Source organism: Oncorhynchus masou, chromosome 1 (assembly GCF_036934945.1).
Source record: "Oncorhynchus masou masou isolate Uvic2021 chromosome 1, UVic_Omas_1.1, whole genome shotgun sequence".
Classification (NCBI taxonomy): domain Eukaryota; kingdom Metazoa; phylum Chordata; class Actinopteri; order Salmoniformes; family Salmonidae; genus Oncorhynchus; species Oncorhynchus masou.
Genome location: NC_088212.1, coordinates 17,469,124 through 17,487,320, shown reverse-complemented (window position 1 = coordinate 17,487,320; position 18,197 = coordinate 17,469,124). Strand labels below are relative to the sequence as shown.

At 42.6% G+C, this 18,197-nt stretch overlaps 1 protein-coding gene across 1 annotated transcript in view; it reads left to right on the top strand.

Moving 5' to 3' along the window:
* Positions 1-4,813: 4,813 nt before the first annotated feature.
* LOC135522007 (myocyte-specific enhancer factor 2C-like) overlaps positions 4,814-18,197 on the top strand; it is a 125,745-nt gene continuing 112,361 nt past the window's right edge. Inside the window, exon 1 of the mRNA XM_064947994.1 lies at positions 4,814-5,029. The gene's annotated coding sequence lies outside the window, so the exon portion shown is untranslated. The remainder of the gene's footprint in view (positions 5,030-18,197) is intronic.

The following is an 18,197-nucleotide window of genomic DNA, read 5'->3' as shown; positions in this document are numbered from 1 at the left end:
AGTGGGGTTCGACTAGGCCATGGTCGGCGGCGAGGGTGGACTATCCTAGGACGCCTAAGACATTCATAGAGTGGGTTCCACGTCCCGCGCCAGGAGCCGGAGCCGCCACCATGGACAGACGCTCACCCGGACCCTCCCTATTGTTTTGATGTGCGTCCGGGAGTCCGCACCTTAGGGGGGTTCTGTCATGCCCTGGTCTATATTTATTATGTTTATCTTCATTTATTGGGTCAGGCCAGGGTGTGACATGGGTTTATTTGTGGTGTGTTTCGTCTTGGGGTTGTGTGGGGTGTATAGCATAGGCTAATCAAATCAAATCAAATCAAATTTTATTTGTCACATACACATGGTTAGCAGATGTTAATGCGAGTGTAGCGAAATGCTTGTGTTTCCAGTTCCGACAATGCAGTAATAACCAACAAGTAATCTAACTAACAATTCCTAAACTACTGTCTTATACACAGTGTAAGGGGATAAAGAATATGTACATAAGGATATATGAATGAGTGATGGTACAGAGCAGCATAGGCAAGATACAGTAGATGGTATTGAGTACAGTATATACATATGCGATGAGTATGTAAACAAAGTGGCATAGTTAAAGTGGCTAGTGATACATGTATTACATAAGGATGCAGTCGATGATATAGAGTACAGTATATACGTATGCATATGAGATGAATAATGTAGGGTAAGTAACATTATATAAGGTAGTATTGTTTAAAGTGGCTAGTGATATATTTACATCAATTCCCATTATTAAATTGGCTGGAGTTGAGTCAGTGTCAGTGTGTTGGCAGCAGCCACTCAATGTTAGTGGTGGCTGTTTAACAGTCTGATGGCCTTGAGATAGAAGCTGTTTTTCAGTCTCTCAGTCCCAGCTTTGATGCACCTGTACTGACCTCGCCTTCTGGATGATAGCGGCGTGAACAGGCAGTGGCTCGGGTGGTTGATGTCCTTGATGATCTTTATGGCCTTCCTGTAACATCGGGTGGTGTAGGTGTCCTGGAGGGCAGGTAGTTTGCCCCCGGTGATGCGTTGTGCAGACCTCACTACCCTCTGGAGAGCCTTACGGTTGAGGGCGGAGCAGTTGCCGTACCAGGCGGTGATACAGCCCGCCAGGATGCTCTCGATTGTGCATCTGTAGAAGTTTGTGAGTGCTTTTGGTGACAAGCCAAATTTCTTCAGCCTCCTGAGGTTGAAGAGGCGCTGCTGCGCCTTCTTCACGATGCTGTCTGTGTGAGTGGACCAATTCAGTTTGTCTGTGATGTGTATGCCGAGGAACTTAAAACTTGCTACTCTCTCCACTACTGTTCCATCGATGTGGATAGGGGGTGTTCCCTCTGCTGTTTCCTGAAGTCCACAATCATCTCCTTAGTTTTGTTGACGTTGAGTGTGAGGTTATTTTCCTGACACCACACTCCGAGGGCCCTCACCTCCTCCCTGTAGGCCGTCTCGTCGTTGTTGGTAATCAAGCCTACCACTGTTGTGTCGTCCGCAAACTTGATGATTGAGTTGGAGGCGTGCGTGGCCACGCAGTCGTGGGTGAACAGGGAGTACAGGAGAGGGCTCAGAACGCACCCTTGTGGGGCCCCAGTGTTGAGGATCAGCTGGGAGGAGATGTTGTTACCTACCCTCACCACCTGGGGCGGCCCGTCAGGAAGTCCAGTACCCAGTTGCACAGGGCGGGGTCGAGACCCAGGGTCTCGAGCTTGATGACGAGCTTGGAGGGTACTATGGTGTTGAATGCCGAGCTGTAGTCGATGAACAGCATTCTCACATAGGTATTCCTCTTGTCCAGATGGGTTAGGGCAGTGTGCAGTGTGGTTGAGATTGCATCGTCTGTGGACCTATTTGGGCGGTAAGCAAATTGGAGTGGGTCTAGGGTGCCAGGTAGGGTGGAGGTGATATGGTCCTTGACTAGTCTCTCAAAGCACTTCATGATGACGGACGTGAGTGCTACGAGGCGGTAGTCGTTTAGCTCAGTTACCTTAGCTTTCTTGGGAACAGGAACAATGGTGGCCCTCTTGAAGCATGTGGGAACAGCAGACTGGTATAGGGATTGATTGAATATGTCCGGCTGCCTGAGGCGGTTCTCAATCAGAGTCAGGTGATTATCGTTGTCTCTGATTGGGAACCATATTTAGGTAGCCATATTCTTTGAGTGTTTTCGTGGGTGGTTGTTCCTGTCTCTGTGTCTTCACCAGATAGGACTGTTTAGGTTTTTACGTTCCGTTTGTTGTTTTTGTATTGTTCGTGTTTTTTCGTTCTTCATTAAACATGTCTCATAAATACCATGCTGCATTTTGGTCCGCTCCTCCTTCAACAGAAGAAAGCCGTTACAACGCAACTGTAAAAACCATGGGAACACACAGCGGTCATACCTTTCAGGAAGGAGACGCGTTCTGTCTCCTAGAGATGAACGCAGAACAGAACCCAGAACAACAGCAAAGGACCTTGTGAAGATGATGGAGAAAACACGTACAAAAGTATCTACATCCACAGTAAAACGAGTCCTATATCGACGCTCAGCAAGGAAGAAGCCACTGCTCCAAAACCACCATAAAAAAGCCAGACTACGGTTTGCAACTGCACATGGGGACAAAGATTGTACATTTTGGAGAAATGTCCTCTGGTCGGATGAAACAAAAATAGAACTGTTTGGCCATAATGACCATCTTTATGTTTGGAGGAAAAAAAGGGAGGCTTGCAAGCCGAAGAACACCAACCCAACCGTGAAGCACGGGGGTGGCAGCATCATGTTGTGGGGGTGCTTTGCTGCAGGAGGGACTGGTGCACTTCACAAAATAGATGGCATCATGTGGGAGAAAAATTATGTGGATATATTGAAGCAACATCTCAAGACATCAGTCAGGAAGTTAAAGCTTGATTGTAAATGGGTCTTCCAAATGGACAATGACCCCAAGTATACTTCCAAAGTTGTGGTTAAAATGACTTAAGGACAACAAAGTCAAGGTATTGGAGTGGCCATCACAAAGCTCTGACCTCAATCCTATAGAACATTTGTGAGCAGAACTGAAAAAGCGCGTGCGAGCAAGGAGGCCTACAAACCTGACTTAGTTACACCAGCTCTGTCAGGAGGAATGGGACAAAACTCATCCAATTTATTGTGGGAAGCTTGTGGAAAGCTACCCGAAATGTTTGACCCAAGTTAAACAATTTAAAGGCAATGCTACCAAATACTAATTGAGTGTATGTATACTTCTGACCCACTGGGAATGTGATGAAAGAAATAAAAGCTGAAATTAATAATTCTCTTTACTATTATTCTGACATTTCACATTCTTAAAATAAAGTGGTGATCCTAACTGACCTAAGACAGGGAATTTTACTACTACCAAAATATCTGTCATTTTGTGTGGAGTCAAATGGAGGGAAAATGTCCAGCAATGACGATGGCTCACTGACATCGTCACAAGGCCTTATTCAAAAAGATGGATTCCAGAAACATTTCCTTGACTCGTGCTGGGAAGTGGAAAGGTGGTAATTTCCAGTTGTGAATTAGTAAATACGAGTTGGATGCATTCACATGCTTTGAAGTTGTTTAGAAACGTCAATTGGCTAATGGCAAACAAGCTGTGTCAACCATTAACTAAATGTACACCTTGTCATACTGGCAAACAAATTATAATTTTAATATATTATAGGAATAGATTGATTTTTAAAAATCCAGTTTTGTTGTTGCATTTAACTGCCGAAAAAAGGCTGTTATCGAGGTCATTTCCTTAGTAGGTGATGTCCAAGGTCAGCATGTGGGAGAAGTCGGAGGTCAGGGATGATAACTGAGTTTCCCAATAGTAATTGCTGCAGGGACATTCAAGTGTATTTTTCCCAGTCGTATGTGGTGAATTCCACCTTCACACTTGGTTATGAATGATGGTAAATATTCAAGGTGTGTATGCATGAGCACGGATTGGAGTAGGCTATCAAAATCAAACAATGCACAAGATAAAAAGAAATGGTTTAAAAAATGCAGTAAATAACTAAATGAGCCATTACTGTATGATTCTGCAACAGAAAGCAACAAGAAATGGATATTGCGCTACCATTTAATGCACATTAAATCAATTTATTACTTCTGGATTTACTACTGTAAATTGGAAAAGTAATACCCCATGCTAACTTTCAACTCTGTCAGGAAAAGCAGGAAACCACCATTGCCATTCACATCATCTGAAGTTAGCCCCCACTCCTTCTAGGTTTAATTTATGCCCTCACATACACCTACACATACACCCTCACATACACCTACACATACACCCTCACATACACCTGGATTAGCCCTCATTTTCTTTGTGCAAATCAGACCGTTTAAAGCCAGATTATTTCAAGTTTATTTTACATCATGGTCGAGAAATGTTATTTTCATTAGTCCAGCATAAAATGGTAATTTAGTCCAGGACTTTATCTGGAAATCGCCCCTATATAGAGTATATCTAAAGAAATGAGGGACAGGCTACATATGTGTTTTGTTTCTGGAGATGGCCACTAGTTCTTGATACTAATAATGGTGTCTTTTCATCATGCAAGTTGAAATGAAAGCAGGACGTGGGGTGTTGTTAAATGTAAGGGATGAAGGGGTATTTTTTTGCTCCTTCGTGGATGGTAACATTCTTTTGGGGGCAATAATCCAGGGTACATAAACCACCACTGACAAAAGTCTGTGTCCCTGATCCCTCAGCGGGCTAAATATACTCAGGAGTGACTGGGGCAGGTGGATCGGGGGGAGGGGGACGTGGGGTGGGGGGTTTGGGGAGAACAAGTCTTGGGTTCAGTGTGGAGAGAGATCAGGGGCAAAACACAACCCAAAACAGGGGTTTATATTCAAAGCCAGCTGGTCTGGCTTTTATACATGCAGGACATTTTTTGTTTTACAGTGAACTTTTACGCTTCTTTTACACTTATCTCTAACTATATATATTTTCTTTACCTGTGACTGTTTGATTGAGCTGTCCCTCAGCTGGTCCTGTAGGGTGGTACTTCCTGGAGAAGCAAAGATACGGTACGGGTGAGTTTACAGAGCACACCCTTAGCTTCCCCTTCTACTTTCCATGGTGTACTGTGACTTTCTGCTAGATGAAAAGCTGGTTCTGGCAGGGGCACTCTTTTTGCCATAGGGTGGATGTTGACCAGCCATGAATCTGTTAAACAACTAGCTATATTGTAATATAGTATTGGCATTAGTGTTAGTAAATGATTTATATTGACTTGTGTAGCCTATATTGAAAAGTGAAACAGTAACTTTGTCGTGTACAAACAATAAAAATACATCTGGATCTGCAATCAAACCCATTTGGGCAGAGAATGGACGCTAGGTTCTTTTACCTCAGGTACAGTACTTACAGTTAGTGCGTGACAGAGAATCACGATGATGGAAAAGCTTAACGGTTGAGCTATGCTGAAGTTGGAGATCGGGCAGTCACAAACAGCTGTTGCCAATCACTTCTGTACCAGTGAATGGCCCATGGAGGATCCTGTACTGTAGCTACATAGGTTGGAGTTTTACATGTATACCTTTTCATTTCTCCAAGCCATGACAAATGGTTTGACTCTCTAGAGTAACTTCATACTGTCTTGTATTTTTTGTTTGAATTCGTCATAGTCAGTTTGGGTTATTGGTCTTCCTAAGGTTAATTGCTAAGAACACCTCGTTGCGTAATCTGAAATCGTCTGTGAGTGAAAAGTGTATGGCTTCAACATGCTGTTTGCCTTAGAAATAGCTTTACCCCGCAAGGTAGTGGCTGCTGCAGCCTTCAATATCAATTTGTATCACACAGAGGCCAACACTTAAATAAGACATTTCTCGCTAAGCAGTGAAACAAAGAGGAAATTTGTCATATTACACCAACTGAAGGGAGTTGATATTGAACTAACTGCCTCTCTGAAGGCAGGGGAAGAAAAATGTACTAAATAGCAGGAAAATGTCCTGAAACAACACCAAAGAATTCCAACCCAAACAGAAGTTGAGATTGATTTTTATGGATGCTGAAAGGCTTTTTCTTCTGACATTTGATTGAAGGAATGTTAGTAAAACCTACGCAACGTGTTTTAGTAACCTACGCAACGTGTTTGAGTAACCTACGCAACGTGTTTGAGTACTGTTGTTGATGGCCCATCAGCAGGCAATTAAGTAGCAGTGATAGCTATTATTAAAATGTACTAAAAACCATAATAATAATCATTTAAATGTTATTATAAAATAAATAAATTATACATAGTATTAATTTATATCACGACTATTTGATATGCCATATCAACCAACACATTGAGACACAATTACTGCAAATGAATCCATGGAATAAATGTGTATATACTTCACCACTTCTACATCTCCCGTCAAAATGCTTAGGTTTTCCATTTGAAATCCTGGGTGTCTTGGGATATTCTCTGTAGCTTTGGTTCTGTGTCACCTTGTTAGGTTCAACAAAGTGAGCCATTACTTTCCTTCCTCTTAATATCAACCCTGAAGAGAGGGGACCTTAGAAGCATTGACCCAGTAAAAACCTCTCTTCACTTACAAACCTTTTTGCCGCAACAGTCCAGCGCTTTGATGGGAAATGGAGTTGAGGAAAGTCATTGTTTTTCCTCTCTTATCCAGGCCTCTCTATCCCTTTGAACTTCCAACCACCACCCCCATCCTGTTGCTTCGCCATCATCCTGTACCGTTGTACTGTTGCCTGTACTATATTACTTTGATGTATGTGCCCATCCTTCTGAGCTTCTCACAGTCTTGATACACTCCAAATTGACCTTCAATCAGTTAGTAATGTTAACGACAACTTATGCTTAGTGTGGGGTTGATAGCACTCTTGACATTTGCAGCACAGAGAGAACCCCAGGAATGTTTAAGGCTGTGTTTGTATCTAAACTTAGCTTCCTTGATTGCAGAGATTACGCTTGTGAACACATAATACGCTTCATGTTATGAGTCTGGTGCAATTGATATGTTCCTTTGGATTTACACTAAGCCTTATGGAGAAATAGATTGCGGCGAAAGCAAAGTGGTACATAGGCGTCCATTGCTACTGATTTGTTTTAATTGCTCTTGGCGTATGGCTTTGCAGTAGTTGTCGTGGTAATGCTGCCTATTGGTGCTCCAGACGCCGTGATCTACCGTTACACAAGCCATACATTTCACATTTAAAACAAATGACCACTGAACCAAGACGTATTACACACATGGAAGTAGTTTCATCGTGGCGGCACTGAAAGGACAAGTACCTTCGTTCCACTGTAATTTCTTGCAGTAATGGGGCGGTAGTTTTCCTTTGTCTTCTATTTGCTTTATTACACCATTTACAATCTCCACGTTCCAGCCGCAGTCCGGCCTCGTTTAGGAGAAATCCCTTTCCAGTCTGAGTCTACCGCCCTGAGCAGTGTCGTTGCCTGTACAGTACACCACACCACATGGTTTCTCTGCCGCTAGAGTGCCTGTGCACTAGTTGCCTAAATCTACAAAACATGAGTGGTGCTCGCGAGGCAGCGAAGCAGCAAGCCTTTTGATCTGCAGCTAATCTCAGTGGCCTCATCTGATGGCGTCTGAATAAGAATAAGTGGGATTGATGCTGGAGGCACGGAGAGGTTTGGACGCCGCCTCGTGTCCGCCACATTCCGCTCTGCCCCGTGTCTTCCTTCACCAGGGGTCGCTGGGCCTACTGTGTCATGTCAGGTCTGCGTTTCACATTAACACGCATCAACGTCCATTGGCATAGCTTGACAGCTAGATGTTATCAAAGGCAGTTGCTGTATGGCAAAGGTTCCCCAACTGACTGTAAAAACACCAGGAAATCAGCTCCAAGTGATTTTAAGTTTGGAAATTTGTTCCCAAGTATGCCAGCACGTACTAGAGAGATACGTGATCATCTACAAATCTAAGCAAGGTTTGAAATGACTATGTTTTAGACAAACATTATATCTGTTTGGGATTCTTAAGGTCAATTTGCAGTCTACCAATTATTTGTAGTTATGTTCCGGCTCCCTGACCACAGCTGAATCTAGATGACAGTCCTTGCTGTATGGTGTAGGAGATGTGTACTGCATAGTTCTACTGAGTGGTGTTTAGTAGTGTTGAGAGGGATGTTTAGTAGTGTTGAGAGGGATGTTTAGTAGTGTTGAGAGGGATGTTTAGTAGTGTTGAGAGGGATGTTTAGTAGTGTTGAGAGGGATGTTTAGTAGTGTTGAGAGGGATGTTTGGTAGTGTTGGGAGGGATGTTTGGTAGTGTTGAGAGGGATGTTTGATAGTGTTGAGAGGGATGTTTAGTAGTGTTGAGAGGGATGTTTGATAGTGTTGAGAGGGATGTTTAATAGTGTTGAGAGGGATGTTTAGTAGTGTTGAGAGGGATGTTTAGTAGTGTTGAGAGGGATGTTTAGTAGTGTTGAGAGGGATGTTTAGTAGTGTTGAGAGGGATGTTTAGTAGTGTTGAGAGGGATGTTTAGTAGTGTTGAGAGGGATGTTTAGTAGTGTTGAGAGGGATGTTTGATAGTGTTGAGAGGGATGTTTAATAGTGTTGAGAGGGATGTTTAGTAGTGTTGAGAGGGATGTTTGATAGTGTTGAGAGGGATGTTTAATAGTGTTGAGAGGGATGTTTAGTAGTGTTGAGAGGGATGTTTAGTAGTGTTGAGAGGGATGTTTAGTAGTGTTGAGAGGGATGTTTAGTAGTGTTGAGAGGGATGTTTAGTAGTGTTGAGAGGGATGTTTATTAGTGTTGAGGGGGATGTTTAGTAGTGTTGAGAGTTTAGAGTAGGTTTTAGATGTCACGACGTCCGCAGAAGTCGGTCCCTCTCCTTGTTCGGCGTCACCGGCTTTCTAGCCACCGCCGATCCACTTTTCATTTTCCATGTGTTCTGTCTTTGTCTTATCACACCTGGCTTCACTCAATCAATTACTTGTTTATTATTTAACCCTCTGTTCCCCATGTTGTATTTGTGAGTGATTGTTTATTGTATTTTCGGTCCGTCATTGTGTGCTGGTGAATTTTGAAGGTTGATTACTCATATTTGCTGTCCTGCGCCTGACTCTCTACACCAGCTACACACAAGACCCTTACATTAGAGGGATGTTTAGTAGTGTTGAGAGTTTAGAGTAGTGTTTAGAGGGATGTTTAGTAGTGTTGAGAGTTTAGAGTAGTGTTTAGATGGATGTTTAGTAGTCAGGAGAATAGCTGGAGGCCACAGCTGCTGTAAGGACATGTGCATGTGTGTAATGGTTGTCATAGGAATAAGAAACAGTGATCAGATCTATTCTTCCTTCCCCGGATCTCATGCCCACACTTTAGACTCCAACCACACCACCAACCACACGACAAACTGTGTCACCTAAACCTGATGGTTTACAAGCCATGCAGGTCTCCAAAAGGCCCAAAGCCTGGCATATGGACTGACCCTGTTTATAATGCTTTAATTTCACCTTTATTTAACCAGGTAAGCTAGTTGAGAACAAGTTCTCATTTACAACTGCGACCTGGCCAAGATAAAGCATAGCAGTGTGAACAGACAACACAGAGTTACACATGGAGTAAACAATAAACAAGTCAATAACACCGTAGAAAAAAAAGAGTCACAATCATTGTGTGCAAAAGGCATGAGGAGGTAGGCGAATAATTACAATTTAGCAGATTAACACTGGAGTGATAAATGATCAGATGGTCATGTGCAGGTAGAGATACTGGTGTGCAAAAGAGCAGAAAAGTAAATAAATAAAAACAGTATGGGGATGAGGTAGGTATATTGGGTGGGCTATTTACCAATGGACTATGTACAGCTGCAGCGATCGGTTAGCTGCTCAGATAGCAGATGTTTAAAGTTGGTGAGGGAGATAAAAGTTTCTAACTTCAGCGATTTTTGCAATTCGTTCCAGTCACAGGCAGCAGATAACTGGAAGGAAAGGCGGCCAAATGAGGTGTTGGCTTTAGGGATGATCCGTGAGATACACCTGCTGGAGCGCGTGCTACGGATGGGTGTTGCCATCGTGACCAGTGAACCCTAGATCAGCCATGGCACAGTGTTAATAGGTCCTGGGGTTTGGGCTGAAAAAAACCTATGGGTGCTATGACATTCTTGTCACTCCAGTGGCCTGGACTTTCAGTTCCCGTTTGAATAATTTATGATTGGCTCTGATTGGCTTTCTTTACAAACAGTGGCGTGCAAAGAGCAGTATGGCAGTATCACTACAGAGCCTCACTCACACACAACCTGGTCTGTACACCCCCTCTAACCTTTACTCCCACTAAGCTGTACACCTCCTAACCTGTACACCAACTAACCTCTACACCCCGATCCTATCAGGCAAAGAACCCCTGTCGATAGGCTAAAAACTAACTGTGGATAGGCTAAGAACCCCCATGTGGATAGACTAAGAATCCCCTGTGGATAGGCTAAGAACCCCTGTGGATAGACTAAGAACCCCCTGTGGATAGACTAAGAACACATGTGGATAGGCTAAGAACCCCTGTGGATAGACTAAGAACCCCCTGTGGATAGACTAAGAATCCCCTGTGGATAGGCTAAGAACCCCTGTGGATAGACTAAGAACCCCTGTGGATAGGCTAAGAACCCCTGTGGATAGACTAAGAACCCATGGGGATAGACTAAGAACCCCTGTGGATAGGCTAAGAACCCATGAGGATAGACTAAGAACCCATGAGGATAGACTAAGAACCCATGGGGATAGACTAAGAACCCATGTGGATAGACTAAGAACCCATGGGGATAGACTAAGAACCCCTGTGGATAGACTAAGAACCCATGGGGATAGACTAAGAACCCATGGGGATAGACTAAGAACCCATGGGGATAGACTAAGATCCCGTGGGGATAGACTAAGAACCCATGGGGATAGACTAAGAACCCATGGGGATAGACTAAGAACCCATGGGGATAGACTAAGAACCCATGGGGATAGACTAAGAACCCATGGGGATAGACTAAGAACCCATGGGGATAGACTAAGAACCCATGGGGATAGACTAAGAACCCATGGGGATAGACTAAGAACCCATGGGGATAGACTAAGAACCCATGGGGATAGACTAAGAACCCATGGGGATAGACTAAGATCCCGTGGGGATAGACTAAGAACCCATGAGGATAGACTAAGAACCCATGGGGATAGACTAAGAACCCATGGGGATAGACTAAGAACCCATGAGGATAGACTAAGAACCCATGGGGATAGACTAAGAACCCATGGGGATAGACTAAGAACCCATGGGGATAGACTAAGAACCCATGGGGATAGACTAAGATCCCGTGGGGATAGACTAAGATCCCGTGGGGATAGACTAAGAACCCATGGGGATAGACTAAGAACCCATGGGGATAGACTAAGAACCCATGGGGATAGACTAAGAACCCATGGGGATAGACTAAGAACCCATGGGGATAGACTAAGAACCCATGGGGATAGACTAAGAACCCATGGGGATAGACTAAGAACCCCTGTGGATAGACTAAGAACCCATGGGGATAGACTAAGAACCCATGGGGATAGACTAAGATCCCGTGGGGATAGACTAAGATCCCGTGGGGATAGACTAAGATCCCGTGGGGATAGACTAAGAACTCCCTGGAAGTTCTAGTAGCCTTGGTTTGGAACCACTGCTCTACCTTGATCATGTGAATATTCACATTATAACTATGACTGCTGAAATGTCAGATCACATGTGTAATCTTTCCACTGCTACGGGGTAAAACATCTGTCAGGCATAGCTTCTCCTCAGCCTCAGGAAACACCGGTTGGCACCATTCGACTGGAAACAACAATCTCCATTGGCATCCCCACTTTACAGGCTCCTGAAGAAAGGAGGGCTGAAACAATGAAATAACTGTGCCAGTTTCTGAGCAGTTAAGAGTGAATTACTTGTCAGCCATTCAATTGGAGGAAAAATCATTAGCGAGTGAGAGGCACTTCTTTTTTCTCACATGAAGTAATCTGGAGACAAAGGGAACTTTGAGTGAAATACTGAAATATCCAGTGAAACCATGTCAGTCACGCATTCTCCTCAGGGAAGAAAAGAGGACTTTGGGAAGCACTGATGACTGTCCCTGACAGCATTTGTGATTTTAGGAGCCTAAAACATTGGGCATAAAGGTGGCTATATCAAATTGAATTTGTGAATATTAAAACTATGCATGTATTGATGAAATATTCAGCACTTTTAATGAGGCTGTGTGATGCTATTTGAATTATCATCTACAAAGGAAGTCATTCGTAATATTTCACAATCCATTGAAACAAAAATGGAGCAATGACATGCATACCTTTCATTAACAAGGAAACATTATGTGAACTGTTTGGGGTAAAATTATTTGTGGCTCATTGTTAGATAGCTGAACGATGAGTTCTCATCAGTTTCACTGTGCAATGCAACTCACAGCTCATTTTGCTTAACCAGTTGAATAACCTTTGAAAATGCTCTACAGCTCCCCTATAGGCAGCACTCATAGTTGCATAACACATATATTACATTGGTCTCGATTCCACATGGAGGGTACAACAATACTTCACACTTTCAACATCAAACACTGGGAATCTCACATGATTATCTCATCATTATTTGAATAATTAATCAATGTATCTATATAATCACCAGCCAAGTCTCATATGGGATATGTTCAGTAGTAGACAGTATGGTTTTACTGAGCGGAGTAGGTGGTGGTTATCTCAAAGTGAAGACCCAACGTGTCCCTAATGGTGGCCTCCCCTTTCAGTACGAATAGCAGTAGTTCATCCAGTGAATACAGTTAAACGACCATGGGCCTTTTCCTGTGGGGTAAAAGGAGTGCCAGGCAGAACAAAAGGAGAGCTTGTCATACTGCCAGCCTGCTCTCATAGACTAGACGTAGCATAGTAAATGTAAATCTGGGAATCCAAATTAAACATAATATGTTACGTTTAGTATGGTTACATAAGACAGAAGGTACCTAATGGCAAAAACTAAAATAGTGTAGTTGGTTGGGGTGGATGGATGGATGGATATCGCAAATGTCTAGAAACCCAAAGGTTGCGTGGTCGAATCTCATCAAGGACAACTTTAGCATTGTAGATAATTAGCAATTTTGCATTTACTTACTACTTTGCAACTACTTAGCATATTAGCCAACCCTTCCCCTATCCTCTAACCTTAACCTTATCTCTAACCTTAACCTTAACCTTAACCACTAACCCTAACCCCTAGCCTAGCTAACGTTAGCCACCTAGCTAAAGTTTGCATTAGCCACCTCGCGACCTAGCTAACGTTGGCCACAACAAATTGGAATTCGTACCATATCATACAGCAAATTCATAAGATAATGTACATATTACTATCCGTAACATATTGTACGTATTACAATTTGAACAATATCATACGAATTATAATTTGTAACAAATCATAGGAAATTTTATTTTATTATTATTATTTTTTTATTTCACCTTTATTTAACAAGGTAGGCTAGTTGAGAACAAGTTCTAATTTACAACTGCGACCTGGCCAAGATAAAGCAAAGCAGTGCGACACAAACAACAACACAGAGATCCACATGGAAAAAACAAGCATACAGTCAATAACACAATAGGAAAAAAATTATGTCTATATACAGTGTGTGCAAATGGCGTGAGGAGATAGGATGATGGACATCTACAAATGAATACGTACCTAACTAAACTTAACACATAATACTAATTGTTACGTCTACCCTTGAGTCCAAGTTGGTACTACTTGTGCCTCATCCATAATGGATCAAAGGTGTAGAGTTCGGACACTGTTTGAACAACACAACATGCAAATTACCAGAATTGTCTCTCACTTGGCAAAGCTCTATAGCGATATCACCATTGCTTCACCATGCAGTCATCAAGCAAAAGGCATGGGAATACTTCCAGGCAAAATATCATAGTCAGTGGGTTATATGCAATTAACTAGACCTCGAAAAAACATTTAGTATTGAAAAGTACAATTGTGAACATATTATAGTCAGTAGGTTATATGACATTAATTAGACCTCAAAAAATCTTTAGTATTGAGAAGTTCAGTTGTGAACATGTTACCACTGCATATGCATTACATCTTGGCATTGTAGCGTTGGGCATATACAAAATGTAATTAGACAGGCCTTGCTCAGAAAAGCGCCTCTAGCTAAATTAAAGCTCTTTAGGACTTTATGGGGAAAATAAAATAACATACTGCCATAATGAATAGTGAAAAGACTGGCTCTCTGCATTGTACGGAGGGAACATTTTCCATGGCTCTTGAGCCACTGCTAGTGGGGGGAATAGTGAGGGGATCGGACCGTAAAAGAAAGATAGCCCTGTTCGTTGATCCCTGTAATGGCCTGTAGGTCTGGGGGTTAAACAGTACAGTATAATCGCCATGTGTCTCCGGCTAACAAATCAAATCAGTCCCCCAAAAAATGGTCACATGCGCCAAATACAACAATACTTACTTACAAGCCCATAACCAACTATGCAGTTTTAATACACGTAAGAGTTAAGAAAAATATTTACTAAATAAACTAATGTAAAAAAGAAAAGAAAAGAACAACAATAAAAGAAGAGTAACGAGGCTACAGTACATACAAGGGTACCGGTAATATGCTCTTTTCATGGGTGAATTCAATGGCTCAGGCCAGAGAGGGTGACTAGAACACTACTAGGCCACACTAGATCATTATTAATACAATATTTTCAGACTCTCAACCTGGGAATCTGGGAAACTAATTTGATTGTGTACGGAAATATATTGAGATATTAAACACAATTGTCTCGCTTGTATCTATGGTTTCAAACATAAGGATGTATGGCATCGGTTAATTAAAAAGTGTCTTTCTCACCGTTGATCTTCTAATTATACTGAACAGTGGTATCCTTCTACAACTGTAATTACTAATGATATTGCCTTCAGAGTTTCATTATGTGCTTTATTATTAAGGCAGACAAAATTATATGTAATGTAATGCTTTGGATCATTTAGACAAACAGTGCAGCAGAGAAGGGAATGGAAAGGTCCTATATCTTTGTCTCTGATTATTCTCCTGTGGACTGTGTAGTGATTATTGTGATAGTGTAGTGTGTATTGTGATAGTGTAGTGATTATTGTGATAGTGTAGTGAGTATTGTGATGGTGTAGTGAGTATTGTGATGGTGTAGTGAGTAGTGTGATGGTGTAGTGAGTATTGTGATGATGTAGTGATTATTGTGATAGTGTAGTGAGTATTGTGATAGTGTTGTGAGTATTGTGATGTTGTAGTGAGTAGTGTGATGGTGTAGTGAGTATTGTGATGTTGTAGTGAGTATTGTGATGGTGTAGTGAGTATTGTGATGGTGTAGTGAGTATTATGATGGTGTAGTGAGTATTATGATGGTGTAGTGCGTATTGTGATGGTGTAGTGAGTATTGTGATGGTGTAGTGAGTATTGTGATGGTGTAGTGAGTATTGTGATGGTGTAATGAGTATTGTGATGGCTTAGTGAGTATTGTGTTGGTGTAGTGAGTATTGTGATGGTGTAGTGAGTATTATGATGGTGTAGTGAGTATTATGATGGTGTAGTGCGTATTGTGATGGTGTAGTGCATATTGTGATGGTGTAGTGAGTATTGTGATGGTGTAGTGAGTATTGTGATGGTCAAATCAAATCAAATTTATTTATATAGCACTTCGTACATCAGCTGATATCTCATAGTGCTGTACAGAAACCCAGCCTAAAACCCCAAACAGCAAGCAATGCAGGTGTAGAAGCACGGTGGCTAGGCCAAAACCTAGGAAGAAACCTAGAGAGGAACCAGGTTATGAGGGGTGGCCAGTCCTCTTCTGGCTGTGCCGGGTGGAGATTATATCAGAACATGGCCAAGATGTTCAAATGTTCATAAATGACCAGCATGGTCGAATAATAATAAGGCAGAACAGTTGAAACTGGAGCAGCAGCACGGCCAGGTAGACTGGGGACAGCAAGGAGTCATCATGTCAGGTAGTCCTGAGGCATGGTCCTAGGGCTCAGGTCCTCCGAGAGAGAGAAAGAAAGAGAGAATTAGAGAGAGCACACTTAAATTCACACAGGACACCGAATAGGACATGAGAAGTACTCCAGATATAACAAACTGACCCTAGCCCCCCGACACATAAACTACTGCAGCATAAATACTGGAGGCTGAGACAGGAGGGGTCAGGAGACACTGTGGCCCCATCCGAGGACACCCCCGGACAGGGCCAAACAGGAAGGATGTAACCCGACCCACTTTGCCAAAGCACAGCCCCCACACCACTAGAGGGATATCTTCAACCACCAACTTACCATCCTGAGACAAGGCTGAGTATAGCCCACAAAGATCTAGTGAGTACTCATGTAGTGAGTATTGTGATGGTGTAGTGAGTTCCATTTTATGGTGTAGCGAGTATTATGATGGTGAAGTGAGTATTGTGATGGTGTAGTGCGTATTGTGATGGTGTAGTGAGTATTGTGATGGTGTAGTGAGTATTGTGATGGTGTAGCGAGTATTGTGATGATGTAGTGAATATTGTGATGGTGTAGTGAGTATTGTGATGGTGTCGCGAGTATTGTGATGGTGTAGTGCATATTGTGGTGGTGTAGTGAGTATTGTGATGGTGTCACGAGTATTGTGATGGGATAGTGAGTATTGTGATGGTGTAGCGAGTATTGTGATGGTGTAGCAAGTATTGTGATGATGTAGTGAGTATTGTGATGGTGTAGTGCGTATTGTGATGGTGTAGTGAGTATTGTGATGGTGTAGCGAGTATTGTGATGGTGAAGTGAGTATTGTGATGGTGTAGTGCGTATTGTGATGGTGTAGTGAGTATTGTGATGGTGTAGCGAGTATTGTGATGGTGTAGCGAGTATTGTGATTATGTAGCGAATATTGTGATTGTGTAGTGAGTATTGTGATGGTGTCGCGAGTATTGTGATGGTGTAGTGCGTATTGTGATGGTGTAGTGAGTATTGTGATGGTGTCGCGAGTATTGTGATGATGTAGTGAGTATTGTGATGGTGTAGTGCGTATTGTGATGATGTAGTGAGTATTGTGATGGTGTTGTGAGTATTGTGATGGTGTAGTGTGTATTGTGATGGTGTAGTGAGTATTGTGATGGTGTCGCGAGTATTGTGATGGTGTAATGAATATTGTGATGGTGTAGTGAGTATTGTGATGGTGTAGCGAGTATTGTGATGGTGTAGCGAGTATTGTGATGATGTAGCGAATATTGTGATGGTGTAGTGAGTATTGTGAAGGTGTATCTTCCAAGAAATCAAAAGCCAGGACAAATGGTAGACTGATCTAGAGATTGGGGATGACACACACACTCGTGTGCAGACACACACACGCATGCGGACACACGCCTGCGGACATTCACACACACACACCACACACATTCCCACAATCTATTGCCTTGTGGATCCTGTGTGGAGATGGCCTTTAGGTCTCTACAAACTCCCTCTGATGTGTTTGGTCGTCTCATCATGTAAAATCAAGCCAATGTCAAAACAACACCTGTCTCTCTCCAATAGGAGACAAAAACTGTCACACACCAAAAACTGGAAGCCTGTTCAGACAGAACAGCACCACTTCAAATATGTCACTGCAGCGCTAGCTAATTCTCTGGAGTGGGACTGAGTGCTTCACAACATTATCAACTGTGACAGGCAGATTGTGTTTTCACGTGAGCATGATCGACAACAGATTACACACGGCCTGGGCTGTTCCTGTTGGCCCAAGAAATGTGTTGGTGTTTATCTCACTCTTATGAAAGGCAGACTGGCTACTTTGCTTCTTCCAGTTACACACACACACACACACACACACACACACACACACACACACACACACACACACACACACACACACACACACACACACACACACACACACACACATATTTAGGCAGCCCAATTATGTGTGTGACACATGCTCTGAAGTCAGTGCCAGGGAAGGCTTCAGAAACAATCTGAGCCAGATCAAAATCACTAACCACACTTTGTGTGTTTGACTCACATCCAGTCGCCATTTTCCTCTTCTCCTCTATGCACAATGCATGCCAAACCTCATGAAATTGCATTTGCCCAAAAGCCTACCGTCTGTGTACACATGGTGACATATTTCAAATTGTATAATTATTCTGGCAAACAGTGCATTTTATTCATGGAACTTTGAAGCGGCTGTCAATTCCTCTAAAGTGCTAAACATGTTCAGGT